The sequence below is a fragment of the Pteronotus mesoamericanus genome, unplaced genomic scaffold (assembly GCF_021234165.1).
Source record: "Pteronotus mesoamericanus isolate MK-2021 breed Mesoamerican mustached bat unplaced genomic scaffold, CSHL_Meso_final contig_35, whole genome shotgun sequence".
NCBI classification, from domain to species: Eukaryota; Metazoa; Chordata; class Mammalia; order Chiroptera; family Mormoopidae; genus Pteronotus; species Pteronotus mesoamericanus.
This window is the reverse complement of record NW_026555139.1, coordinates 128,720-143,153: the sequence shown is the minus strand read 5'-3', so window position 1 is coordinate 143,153 and position 14,434 is coordinate 128,720. Positions and strand designations below refer to the sequence as shown.

General features: G+C 38.2%; 1 pseudogene; it reads left to right on the top strand.

The window, feature by feature from the left end:
• The first annotated feature begins 13,011 nt into the window (after positions 1–13,011).
• Positions 13,012–14,434, top strand: LOC129073158 (elongation factor 1-alpha 1-like; annotated as a pseudogene).

Sequence of the window (14,434 nt, the reverse complement as noted above, 5' to 3'; positions counted from 1 at the left end):
GCAAAATCTCTGCCCCTGGGGTAGGAGGGGCAGAGCCCTGCCGTGGGAGAATTGCATGGCCGACACAAACAGATTGGGGTTTTGGTCTGTGATCGGGGTTAGGAAGCACTGAGGATGCTCATGCTTCCCTCAGCCACCCAATATCCCTCTTTTATGAGGATGAAGGTTTATCTCCCTCTTTTACAAGAATTAATGTTTTCTCTCCAGTGCAGGCCCCAGTAGCTGCTAGACCCACATGGTCACTCACTCCTGGGTGAGAGTGTGCCACCAGGTTGGAGGGAGGGGGAGAGAGAGAGCATCTTTGTCCCTCTGGGATTATATGAGTGGATAAAAATGCTGTGGTACATTTATACAATGAAATACTACACAGCTGTAAAAAAAAGAAGAAGAAACTCTTACATTTTGCAACAGCGTGAATGAGGGTAATTTTAAAGACAAAAATTGTGTTTCAATGGAAATCACAATGCCTGATTGTGGGTATTGAATTCTAGTACAGGCAATTGTCTCCAAAGTTTTGTGTTTACTTGTAAGCAAAACTGGTTCCTGAAACTTTTTAATTGTCGTCAACTCTCCAAACTTATGTTTCACTCTTTTTCTCCCATCTTTGGACTAGAAATTATTGGGAAATAAGCATTTTCTAAGGCTGTGTCTATGTATGCCATATAGAATTTACTTCAGCACTTGATGACATTACCAGAGATGTTCAAAATGCAGACAAGTAGGATCTATCAAATTGTCACTGCTTGCTTTTATTTCAGCCAGCCTTTTGTTTGGAAGTCTCAGCTGACTTAGTCCACAAACTTAGAAACCATTTTATGATTTGCTGTGTTCATCAACCTTGGTGTTATTCCTTCTGTTTCCATAGAGTTTATGACTATAACCATAATTACCTGGTTGCTTGTTTACAAAATATAAGCCTCACTTTAGAAGTGTCCCTGCATCACTGCCTTCTGAAATGAGACTCATTGGTTTGGCTGGATTGACTTGTAAGGACCAGATGCTTGAGTGGGTGAAGTATGGGGTGGCCTTACTGGCTTCACCTAAATCTACTTTCCATTTTTTGTCCAAAAAATGTCCGCTGTTCTTCACATGGGAAATCTTCGTGTTTCCCTCAGTATAATTTGAGTTAAGTATGGTAAACAGTAAGCTTCTAGACAGGTGTGACATACCTTCTTCTAGGGAAGTCACTCCTTTAACTTAAACTGGGAAACTGTAGAGTTAGTCTCTCTCCCTATCACCTAGTTGTTATCTTTCACCAGACCTTTGAGAATTGCTATAATTCTCATTTTTGGACTACGTATCTTGACTTCCTTGTTAAATTTCATTACCTCTAGAATACATCAGCCATGCCAACTTGTCCAGCAGTGTCATCCTCTAGACAATGCCATCCTCAAACATCACATGGGCCCATTTCCAGGGATAGCAAATATTCCTCTTCCCTGCATGGATTCCTTTCCCCTTTTTGTCTCCATTTTTTTCCTTTAGCAGGAAAGAAGACCATCTGGGACTGAGAATGGGAAGGAAGAGGCAGTTACAGAAGATGAGACCTTCATCCATTTACCCTTGTAAGATTACAAGGCTCAAGGTCTTCAGGGGGAGATTATTACTGGAAGTAGTTAACTAGTTATTAATATAAGAAACAGAGAAAAGGAAATTAGACATTGAGCTTAATAAATTGGGGAGCATGAGCCTGTTTGCTTCACCAGAAAGCTACAGCTTCACACCTCAGAGGATTACAGCATTTCTCCATCAAGGAGATTAACACTCCTTCCTTCCCTCTATGGTACTGTGTTGTTGGGAGTGGTACATGGAGAAGTGCTTGGTCATAGAGGCCTGTCAGTCTCACTAGGAGGCTTAAACCTATCAAAAGCCTGCAAACACTTGGGAAGTTAATTGGTCATTTTGCAAAAGCACTTGGTCCATCCCAAAGCCAAGCTAATATAATCCCAGGGCAACAAGAAGCTCTTTCACCTGTCAATCTAGTAATGCACAAGAACTGTTTGTTCAGATGCTGTCTTTCCCAGGAGCAAGTGATCATGTGGGATTAGCAACCACCAGGGCCTGCAGCAGATCACATGAGTTCCAAAAACTAAGCTTTACTCTGAAGCATAAACTCAGGACACTGGCTTTTATTTTTGGCCTGTTGAGGACACAGTTGGAAGTTTTCTGTGGTGAAGCAAAGGGAGATCAGACTTTGGAAACCAAGCAGGCAGCTTTTATGTTTACCCAAATAAACATTGCCACATCTCAATCTCCTGTGTGTGAGTTTTTGGAATAACTTCCTCACACTTCTATGGTAGAGCCTGAGTCCCACCAACAACACAAGAACTAACATAGTAAGATGAATTCCTGGCTTACAGCTCGCAGAATGTTTGCTCAATTCAACACGGCAATGAATTTGACCTTGTAGTATCCTCCTGGACTCATTAAACACTCATTGTAATACATTAGCATTTGAAATGACACGCCGTGAGCCAATATGATCAAAAATTGAAAGCCCATATGTAGGGTAGGTGGAGGCAATCTAACTCCTTCACCTAGATGTGTGGGTAACTGGAGGGAGCAGCTCCTCACAACCTTTAAGGGGTCTGATAAAGCAGTGTTCCCACAGCCTCGAGCTGGGTCTCATGGCCTTGAGCCCTGGGTGCAATAAACTGCCCTGTAGTATTGAGTAGGCTTGCATGTGCAGCTCATGATAGTTACCTCGCCTTTCTGGCCTGTTGCCCACTTTGGGGCTAGTATTTAAGGGATAGGAACTTTGGATGAGGTGGGGAGTCTGGGTGCCAACTTGGACATGGGCTTGTGGCCTGTGTGCAGCACAGACACAGGCTTTGTGGCCTGTGTGATATCCCCAGACTGGGCTTGTACCTGTGTGACTCTCCCAAATAAAGATATGTCAAGCATCCCCAAGTCTCCATGCATCTTCTTCTGTGTAGCCAAGCTCCCAGTGGACCTGTCCAGCCTAGAGAGGCTGCAACACAACATATAAGGACACAAAATGGCCGATGGTGCTCTTCTGAGAAGTCTCTAGCACTTTCCCAGAAAAATTATGAATATTCCTCCCTTGTACTGAATGCCCTAAACATCAATTAGATGAGCCTCATAAAAGAAGCAAATCCTTCTAGGGAAGGGCTGCTCTGTCTGTGGAGTAACCATTCTTTGTTTTTCTGCTTCATTAATTAATTCACTTTAAACTCTATGCTAGCTCACATTTTAATTATTTTCTGTGAAAATCTGAGAACTTGCAGTGGGTCACAGACCTTCAATGGAATGCCTGCATCAGGGTGATGCCTGGGGAGAAATAAATCAGATTAAGAAGATCATGGAACTTACATCATTACTAACCAATCAACACAGCCTATGACTACCTCATTATTTTTTCCCATTCTTTTAAAAGACCTCAAATGTAAACCACTGGGGAGTTTGGGTCTTTGAGCATTAACATTTTCATATTAATGTTATTTTATTTTTATTTTATATTTTTTAGTTTTTTATTGTATTTTACCCATTACCATTTAGTCCCCTTACACACTCCCCGCCCACAGTCACCTCACTGTTGTCTATGTCCATGAGTCCTTTATTCTTTTTGCTCAACACCTCCACCCCCTAATGTCCTGTTCCCTTAGCTGTCATCCTGCTCTATCTATGCATGAGCCTGTCTCTGTTTTTCTTAGTTCAGTTTGTTCGTTAGATTCTACATATGAGTGTGATTAAATGCTATATTATTTCTCTGACTGATTTATTTCACTTAGTATAATGTTTTCTATGCCCAACCATACTGTCATAAGGGGTAAAATTTTCCTCTTTTATATAACCAAGCAGTATTCCATTTTGTAAATATCTCATAATTGTTTAATCCACTCACCTATTAATGGACACTTGGACTGCTTCCATATATTGGTGATTGTAAATAATGCTACAGTGAACATAGGGGTGCTACTCTTCTTTCAAATTAGTGTTTTTGAGTTCCTTTGGATATATCCCCAGAAGTGGGATCACTGGGTTAAAAGGCAGATCCATTTTTAATTTTTTGAGGTATATCCATACTGCTTTCCGTAGTGGCTGCACCAATCAGTATTCCCACCAACAGTGCAAAAGGGTTCCTCTTTCTCTACTTCCTCACTAGCACTTGTTTGTTGATTTATTGGTGATAGCCATTCTGAGAGGTGTACAATGATATCTCATTATGGTATTAATTTGCATTTCACTGATGATTAGTTACTTTGAGCACCTTTTTATATGACTATTGGTCATCTGTATGTCCTCTTTGGAGAAGTAACCTATATTATAAATATTATAAATATTTATTTATAAATTAATAATTATAAATTATAAATTAATAAGAAGTAACCTAAATTATAAATATTATAAATAACCTATACTTAGGTTATTTATAAATAACCTATACAATTTTTAGGTTATTTATAATTTTAGGTTAATCATAAATTTAATTTATAATTAAATTTGTAATTTAATTATAAATTAATAATTATAAATTATAAATTATAAATTAATAAGTAACCTAAATTATAAATATTATAAATGACCTATATTTAGGTTATTTGCCATTTTTTAATTGGATTGTTTGTTTTTTTTTCTTTTGGTGTTGAGTTTTGTGTTTTATAAATTTTGGATATTAACCCCTTATCAGATATATCGGTGAATATGCACTCCCATTATGTGGGTTGTCTTTTTATTTTGTTGATGTTTTCCTTTTCTGTACAAAAATTTTAGCTTGATGTAGTCCCATTTGTTTACTTTTTCTTTTGTTTCCCTCACATGGGGAGATATATCTGATAATATAGTGCTATAAGCAATGTCCAAGATTTGCCACCAGTGTTTTTTTCTTCCATGATTTTTATATTTTCAATCTAACATTTAAACCTTTAATCCATCCATAAACCTTGAATCCTTGTTTGTTGTGTAAGAAAGTGGTCTAGTTTCATTTTTCTGCATGTGTTTGTCCACTTTTCCAACACCATTTATAGAACAAACTATCTTTAGCCCATTGTATGTACTTGATGCTTCTGTCAAGTATTAATGGACTATAAAGGAGTGTGTTCATTTATGGGCTCTCTATTCTGTCCCATTAATCTATGTGTCTGTTTTTCTTCTAGTACGATGCTGTTTTGGTTACCATGACCTTATAGTATAGTTTCATATTAGGTAACATGATTCCTCTAAATTTGTTTTTTTCTCTGGATTGCTGTTGCTATACAATGCCTTTTGTGGTTACATATAAATTTTGAAACATTTGCTCTACTTCTGTGACATATGTCATTGGATTCTTGACAGAAATTGCATTGAATCTATAAATTACTTTGGGTAGTATGGACATTTTAATGATGTTAATTCTTCCTGTCCATGAACATGGTATATGCTTCCACTTAATTTCTATTTTCTTAAATTTCTTTCTTCAGTGACTTATAATTTTCTGAGTATAAGTGTTTTATGTATTTGGTTACATTTATTCCTAGGTATTTTATTCTTTTTGAAGTAATTGTGAATGTGCTCATTCTCTTAATTTCCCTTTCTGTTCAATATTGGCATATAAAAATGCAGCTTATTTCTGGATATTAATTTTGCTCCTACTACTTTACTGAATTTATCTATCAGTTCTAGTAGTTTTTTGGTAGAATCTTTGGGGTTCTCTATGTATCATGTCATCTAGAAATAAAGACAGTTTTACTTCTTCCTTTCCAATTTGGATGACTTCTATTTCTTCTTCTTCTCTGATTGCTATAGCTAGGACTTCCCATACTATGTTGAATAAGAGATGTGAAAATGAACATCCCCTTCTTATTCCTGGTCTTAAGGGAAACGCTTGTAGTTTTTGCCCTTTAAGTATGATGCTAGCAGTAGGCTTGTTATATATAGCCTTTGTTATGTTTAGGTATGTTTCCTCTATTCCCATTTTTCTGAGAGTTTTTACAGTAAATGGGTGCTGGATTTCATCAAATGCTTTTTCTGCATCTAGTGATATGATCCTGTGAATTTTATCCATCATTTTGTTTATGTAGTGAATCATATTTATTGATTTGCTAATGCTGTACCAACTTTGCATTCCCAAAATTAATAACCCTTCTTGATCATGGTGTGTGTCTTTCTGATGCATTGCTATATTCGGTTTGCTCATGTTTTGTTGAGAATTTTAGCATCTATGTTCATCGGGGAAATTGGCTATAATTTTCTTTTTTTGTAGTGTCTTTATGTGGTTCTGGAATTAGGATAATGCTGGCCTCATAAAATGAGTTTGGGCATACTTTCTCATCTTGATTTTTTTTTGAATAGTTTAAGGAGAGATGCTGGATATTCTGTGGATGTTTGGTGACATTCACCTGTGAAGCTATCTGGTCCAGGTCTTTTGTTTTGGGGAATTTTTTGATGACTGTTTCAATTTATTAAGTGTAATCTGTATTTGGATTCTTTGATTTTTTGTAATTCGGCTTTGGAAGGTTGTATTTACTAGGTATTTATCCATTTAGTCCAGGTTGTCCAGTTTGTTGGCATATAGTTCATAATATTAACTTACATTGTCTTATATTTGTTGTCAGTTATTGCTTCTCCTCTTTCATTTCTGATTTTATTTATTTGAGTCCTCTTTCTTTTTTTCTTGATGAGTCTGGTTAAAACTGTGTAAATTTTGTTTATCTTTTCAAAGAACTAACTCTTTGATTCACTGATCTTTTGTATCACTTTTTTAAGGTTGCATTTTGTTAATTTCTACTTTGATCCTTATCATTTTCTTCTTTCTACTCACTTCGGGCTTTGTTATTCTTTTTCAAGTTCCTTAAGGGTAAAGCTAGTTTGTTTACTTGAGCTTTTGCCTATTTTTTTGTTTTTGTTTTTACATAGGTCTGAAATGCTATGAATTTCCCTCTTAGGATTTCTTTCCCAGTGTACCACAGATTTTAGATAGCTGTATTCTCATTTTCCCTTGTTTCAAGGTAGCTTTTGATTTCTTCCTTGATTTCATTGTTGATACATTACTTTTAAATAGCATGTTATTTAGCTTCCATGTCTTACTGTGTTTTTCAGTGTTCTTGTTATTGATGTCTAGTTTTATAGCATTGTGGTCAGAGAAGATGCTTGATGTGATTTCAGTCTTCTTAAATTTTTTGAGACTTGTTTGATGTCCTGATATGTGGCCCACTCTAAAAAAGTTCCATGTGCACTTGGAAAGTATTCATTTTTTGCTGCCTGAGGGTGAAACGATCTGAAGATTTCGATTAACATCCATTTGCTCTAGTGTGTTGATTAAAGCCAGAATCTCCTTTTCGATATTCAGTTTGGAAGATTTATCCATTGAAGTCAGTGCAGTGTTAAAATATCCAACTATGACTGTATTTCTGTCAATCTCTCCCTTTATGTCCATCAGTATTTGATTCACATATTTAGGTGCTCCTTTCTTGACTGTGTAAAAGTTTGCTAGTGTTATGTCCTCTTGTTGGACTGTTCCCTTTATGATGATGTAGTGTCCTTCTTTGTCTCTTACTATAGCCTTAGTTTTAAGTCCATTTTTTCAGATATGTGTTGCTATGCTAGCCTTTTTTTCTTTTCCGGTAGTATGAAATATCTTTTTTCCTCTCTCTTTTTTTAATAGTTTCTCTTTTTTTAATTGTTGTTCAATTACCATTGTCCCCATTATGCCCACATTATTCTTCTCCACCTGACCCAACCCCATGACCCACATTCAATCCTGCCCCCCCTTGTCTTTGTCCATGGGTACTTTATTCACATTCCTTGATGATCCTTCCTCTTCTTTCCTGCATTATCACCCTCTTTCCTCCCTCCTGGTTACTGTCAGTTCATTTCCATGTCTCTGGTTATATTTTTCTCGATTCTTTGTATGTTGTTTAGGTTCCACTTATAGCTGAGATCATATGGTATTTGTCTTTTACCATCTGGCTTATTTCACTTAGCATATTGCTCTCCAGTTCCATCCATGCTGTCATGAAGGGTAGGAAATCCTTCTTTCTGATGTGTTGTATTCCACTATGTAAATCTACCACATTTTTTAATCCACTCATTTACTGATGGCCATATAGGCTGTTACCAGCACTTGGTTATTGTGAATAATGTTGCTATGAATATTAGGGTGCATACGTTTTTCTGAATTGGTGTTTAAGGATTCTTAGTGTAACTCCAAGCAGTGGAATTGCCAGGTCAAAAGACAGCTCTACTTTTAGTTGTTGAGGAAATTCCATACTGTTTTCCATATAGTGGCTACAGCAGTCTGCATTCCCACCACGAATATACTAGGGTTCCCTTTTTTTCGACAACCTCACCAGCACTTGTTGTTTGTTGATTTGTTTATGATGACCATTCTGACCGGTGTGAAGTGGAATCTCATTGTGGCTTTAATTTTCATCTCTCTGATGGCTAATGATACTGAGCATCCTTTCATGTGTCTCAGTGCTCTCCATATATCCTTGGAGAAGTGTCTGTTCAGGTTATTTGCCTATTTTTTAATTGGTTATTTATCTTCTTGGTGTGGAGTCATGCAAGATCTTTATACATTTTAGAGATCAAACCCTTGTCCAAGGTATCATTGGCAAATATATTTTCTCATATAGTTGGTACTCATTTCATTATGCTAATTTTTTTAGCTGAGCATAAACTGTTTCTTTTGATGAAGTCCCATTTGTTTATTTTTTTCCTTTATGTCCCTTGCTCTAGGGGACATATCAGTGAAAATATTGCTGCATGGAATATCTGAAATTTTCCTGCCTATGTTCTTCTTTAGGATTTATATGGTGATGTGACTTCTATTTAAGTCTTTTATCCATCTTGAGTTTATTTTGGTGTATGGTGTAATTTGGTGGTTGAGTTTCATTTTTTTTTCATATACCTGTCCAGATCTCCCAACACCATTTGTGGAATACACTATTTTTACTCCATTTTATGCTTCTTCCCTCTTTGTCAAATATTAATTGACCATAGAGACATGGGTTTACTTCAGGACTCTATTCTGTTCCATTGATCTATGTGTCTGTTCTTATGACAGTACCAGACTGTTTTGATTATAGTGGCCTTATAATATAGTTTGATATTAGGTATTGTGATTCCTCCTAATAATTTGTTCTTCTAATTTAAAATATCTGTGGCTATTGGGGGTCCTTTATGGTTCCATATTAATTTTGGAAATTTTTGTTTTATGTCTGTGAAATACGTCATTGGTATTTTGATAGGGATTGTGATGAATTTATAAATTGCTTTGGGTAGTGTGGACATTTTGATGATGTTAATTCTTCCAATTTGTGAACATTCTATATGCTTTCATTATGTGTGTCTTCCTTAATTTCTTTCTTCAGTGTTGTGTAGTTTTCTGTGTAGAGGTTTTTTACCTCCTTGGTTAGGTTTATTCCTAGGTACCTTATTTTTCTTACTTCTGCAGCAAATGGGATTTTTTCTCCTGATTTATGTTTCTAATATTTCATCGTTAGTGTACAAAAATGCCTTTGATTTATGGATATTGACTTTGTATCCCTCCATTATGCCAAATTCTTTTATGAGGTCGAGTAGTTCTTTGGAGAAGCCTACAGGGTTTTCTATGTACACTATCATGTCATCTGAAAACAGTTACATCATTAATTCCTCTTTTCCAATTTGGATGCCTTTCACTTCATTTTCTTGTTTGATCTGTGTGGGTAGAACTTCCAATACTATGTTGAATAGAAGTGGTGAAAGTGGACACCTTTGTCTAATTCCCAAACTTAGTGGGAAAGCTTTTAGTTTTTGCACGATGAGCATGATATAGCTGTATGTTTTTCATATATGGACTTTATTATGTTGAGGTGTGCTTCCTCTACTCCAATTTTGCTGAATGTTTTTCTCATAAATAGGTGTTGTACCTTATCAAATGATTTTTCCACATGCATTGATATGATCATGTGATTTTTGTCTTTCCTTTTGTTTATGTGAGGTATTACATTTATTGATTTGTGAATATTGCATCATCTTTGCAGCCCTAGGATGAATCCCACTTGATCACATTGGATGATCTTTTTAATGTACTGCTGGATGTGGTTTGCCAATATTCTGTTGAGGATTTTAGCGTCTATGTTCATCAGCCATATTGGCCTGTAGTCTTCTTTCTTTGTTGTGTCTTTATCTGGTTTTGTGATTAGACTGATGCTGGCCACATGAAAAGAATTTGGGAGTCTTCCCTCTTCTTGGATTTTTGGAAATTGTTTGAGAAGGATAGAGATTAACTTTGAAAAGTTTTGAAAAGTTTTCCCTCTTCTTGGATTTTTGGAAATTGTTTGAGAAGGATAGAGATTAACTTTGAAAAGTTTTGAAAAGTTTTGTAAAATTCTCCTGTGAAACCATTCAGTCCAGGACTTTTGTGTGGTGGCATTTTTTTTTTTTCATTATTGCTTCCATTTCACTAGCTGTTATCAGTCTGTTCAAGCTTTCTGCTTTGTCTTTATTCAGTGTTGGGAGATTTTATGTTTCTAGAAATATGTCCATTTCACCCAGGTTTTCAATTTTTTTGGCAAATAGTTGTTCATAGTAATTTACTACAATCCTTTGTATTTCTGAGATATCAGTTGTAATTTTGTTTCTGGTTTTTGTTTATAGCTTTTATTTCCTTTCTCATGCTGTTGTAGTTCCCACTCAGTTTCTTGTAGTTATCATTGAGTTCCTTGAACATCCTTAAAGACATTATTTTTAAAATTCTATGTCTGATAGTTGGCTCCATTTCATTTTGCTCTCTTACTGGGGAGTCTTCTGTTCCTTTCAGTTGGGGGTTCTTTCTCTGTCTTTCCATTTTAGATGACTCTTTTTGTTTGTTTTCCTCTTTCAGATGCTCTGCTTTGCCAGCTGTCTTAGTGGGGTGAAATTCTGTGATAGAGTTTCTGTGGTGGTGTGGTCTCTTTGATCTCGTTGTCTGTATGCTCTAGGGTTGACCTTTCTTCTGTTTGCATGGACTCTTTTGTTGTAGTTGGGCTTTACCTGTTGGTGGCTTCTTTGTTGGTGTGTTTCTCCCCTCCAGCAGTTTATTGGCATCACAACTCCCAAATTGTCTTGCATGCTATTGTACAGGTGTTGAATAACAAAGCAGGATTACTAGACAATCAACCCTACGCCAGCAAAAAGAACCCCCTACCACATCAGCAATCTCAACCACAATTGAGCTAAGATCAATAAAGGTGAAGAGTGATTGTGGGTAGTGTAAGATATGACAAAGGGAATATGAGATGACTAAAAGTGGAAACATGTTGTGTGGTAAGAGGGAGGAGATTTGATAAGTGTTGCAATAGAACTGAGGCAAAGAAAGGGAGATAACAAAATTCAAAATGTATGTAAAACACAAAATGGTGATGGAAACAATGGGGTAAGCAAAGGGAAGAGTATAGTATAAGGTTTGAAGTAAAATTGAAAAGGTATAAGACCAACATGAACAAAATTGCAGGAAAAGAACAGCATGGTCAATAGCTATGACAGCTGAATGAAGTTTGATAAAGGGGGAATGAGAATAAGGATATTGTTGGGAACTGTCCCGCCTGGTTTCAGGGACTATAGCCTCACCAATAGAAGAGAGGGCCCCAAGCTGGAGCTGAGCAAGGAGGCCTTGGTAAAATAGGCCACTGAGGAGAAAAAACCTGTCCCTCTGGCAGGGGTGGAGAACCTGCCTCCCTCACATCATCCTGCTTGGCCTGGGAGGACGGCTTGTTAGCCAATGATGGGTAAGTCTCCTCGATGGCAGGGGGCAACCTAAGACAGGCACAGTCACATAGGGGCCATCAGGGAAGGACTTGGGGGACATGGAGAAGGGGCAAAAGACCCTCGCCCCTCGTATTTGTCATGGTCAGAGTCCTCATTCCATCTGAAAGAAGTCTCCTAATCCTTTGGCTGCTCTGCCTGCCACCTGACTGGGTCAGTGAAGCAATAGTAAAGGCAGGTACAGCCCTAAACTGGATCGGGCAGTTCCTGGGGACAATTAGGCCTGGAAAATAAATGCATTAAATCCTATGAAACTTACTTTGCTACGAATACCCTTGAGTTAAGGAGTACTCATGCTTGGGGTCAAGCATAGAATGTAATCAGTTTCCCAGGTTTCAGGGCCAAATGGGTGCCACCCTATCTACCAGACCCTGACCTGAGGCAAATCTCTGTGTTCCTTCAATCATAAGCTTTTGACATTGATGATGAGCTTTGCATGCATGCTGTATACCCCTGTGCATGTTGTTCTTTATAAAAGCCACTTCAAGAGAAGGGCTCAAGGCTTTCTCTACTAGAGGGAATCACCGCCCCCTTTTCCTGGCAGACTGAGAAGTGTCTGGAATGACTTATTTCCTTCATTTGCAGCAACCCGCAGTGGAGACTCTGTGCAGGACGTGGTACCCACCCCCCATCATATTGTAGAAAAGTGAATAGTGAATATGAGATACCTACAGTAAAGAATAGTGATTTCAAGAGGATGGGGGAAGCAAACTAATAAGAGTAAGGAGTAGAGCACAGGTTGAGAGAGGTGGATAAAAGGAAAAAGAGAGAGAAAGAGAGAGAACACAATGGAATAATATTCCTCACTTAACTGCTCTGGGACAGGGGGAATGTGAAATGGAGTAAGACAGCCAGAGAGTATTCTATGGGATTTAAACTACAAACAAATGGTGAACAAAGAGTATCTCATTTGGAGAAGTACAAAAATAACTGTGGTATTTCACCCAACTAACCACTGTTTATAAAAGGTGGAAAATAAGATTCTTATTAGAGGGAGAAAAATAATGTGAGCTGACTTAAGAAAGAAGAGCACTTATGCAAAGTTAGATGTAAGAGAACGGGTGAGAATAAGGGATAGAAACCTGGCATAACGTGAGAGAAAATAAAGTTTACCATAACAGTAATAAATCCCAGGAAGATGGCTAAAGGGATTAAAACCAGGGCAAGGTGTGTGTAGTATTTGGAATTACAATTGTGTAATAAGAAATAGATAGCTTTTTCACAATGGGTTTGCCGCCAGAACACAGATGTCGAGAAAACCACCACTAAATCAAAGCCAAAATGGCAAAGGAAAAGACTCACATCAACATTGTTGTCATTGGACATGTAGATTCCAGCAAGTCTACCACTACTGGCCATCTGGTCTACAAATGTGGTGGGATCGACAAGAGAACCATTGAAAAATTTGAGAAGGAGGCCTCTGAGATGGGGAAGGGCTCCTTCAAGTATGCCTGGGTCTTGGATAAACTGAAAGCTGAACGTGAGTGTGGTATCACCATTGACATCTCCCTATGGAAATTCAAAACCAGCAAGTATTACGTGACCATCATTGATGCCCCAGGACACAGAGACTTTATCAAAAACATGATTACAGGCACATCTCAGGCTGATTGTGTTGTCCTGATTGTTGCTGCTGGCATTGGTGAGTTTGAAGCAGGGATCTTCAAGAATGGGCAGACCTGTGAGCATGCCCTTCTGGCTTACACACTGGGTATGAAACAGTTGATTGTTGGTGTTAACAAAATGGATTCCACTGAGCCTCTCTACAGCCAGAAGAGATATGAGGAAATTGTTAAAGAAGTCAGCACCTACATTAAGAAAATTGGCTACAACCCTGACACAGTAGCATTTGTGCCAATTTCTGGTTGGAATGGCGACAGCATGCTGGAGCCAAGTGCTAACATGCCTTGGTTCAAGGGACGGAAAGTCACCCGCAAAGATGGCAGTGCCAGTGGAATCATGCTGCTTGAAGTTCTGGATTGCATCCTGCCACCAGCTCATCCAACTGACAAACCCCTGCATCTGCCCCTCCAGGATGTCTACAAAATTGGTGGTATTGGTACTGTCCCTGTGGGCCGAGTGGAGACTGGTGTTCTCAAACCTGGCATGGTGGTCACCTTTGCTTCAGTCAATGTTACAACTGAAGTCAAATCTGTTGAAATGCACCATGAAACTTTGAGTGAAGCTCTTCCTGGGCACAATGTGGGCTTCAATGTCAAGAATGTGTCTGTCAAAGATGTTCATCATGGCAATGTGGCTGGTGACAGAAAAAATGACCCACCAATGGAAGCAGCTGGCTTCACAGCTCAGGTGATTATCCTCAACCATCCTGGCCAAATAAGTGCTGGTTATGCACCTGTTCTGGATTGTCACACAGCTCATATTGCTTGCAAATTTGCTGAGCTGAAGAAGATTGATCGTCGTTCTGGGAAAAAGCTGGAAGACGGCCCGAAGTTTTTGAAATCTGGTGATGCTGCCATTGTAGATATGGTTCCTGGCAAGCCCATGTGTGTTGAAAGCTTCTCTGACTATCCCCTCGGGGCCGCTTTGCCATTCGTGACATGAGACAGACAGTTGCTGTTGGTGTCATCAAAGCAGTGGACAAGAAGGCAGCTGGAGCTGGCAAAGTCACCAAGTCTGCCCAGAAAGCTCAGAAGGCTAAATGAATATTATCCCCAACACCTCCCACCCCAGTCTTAATCAG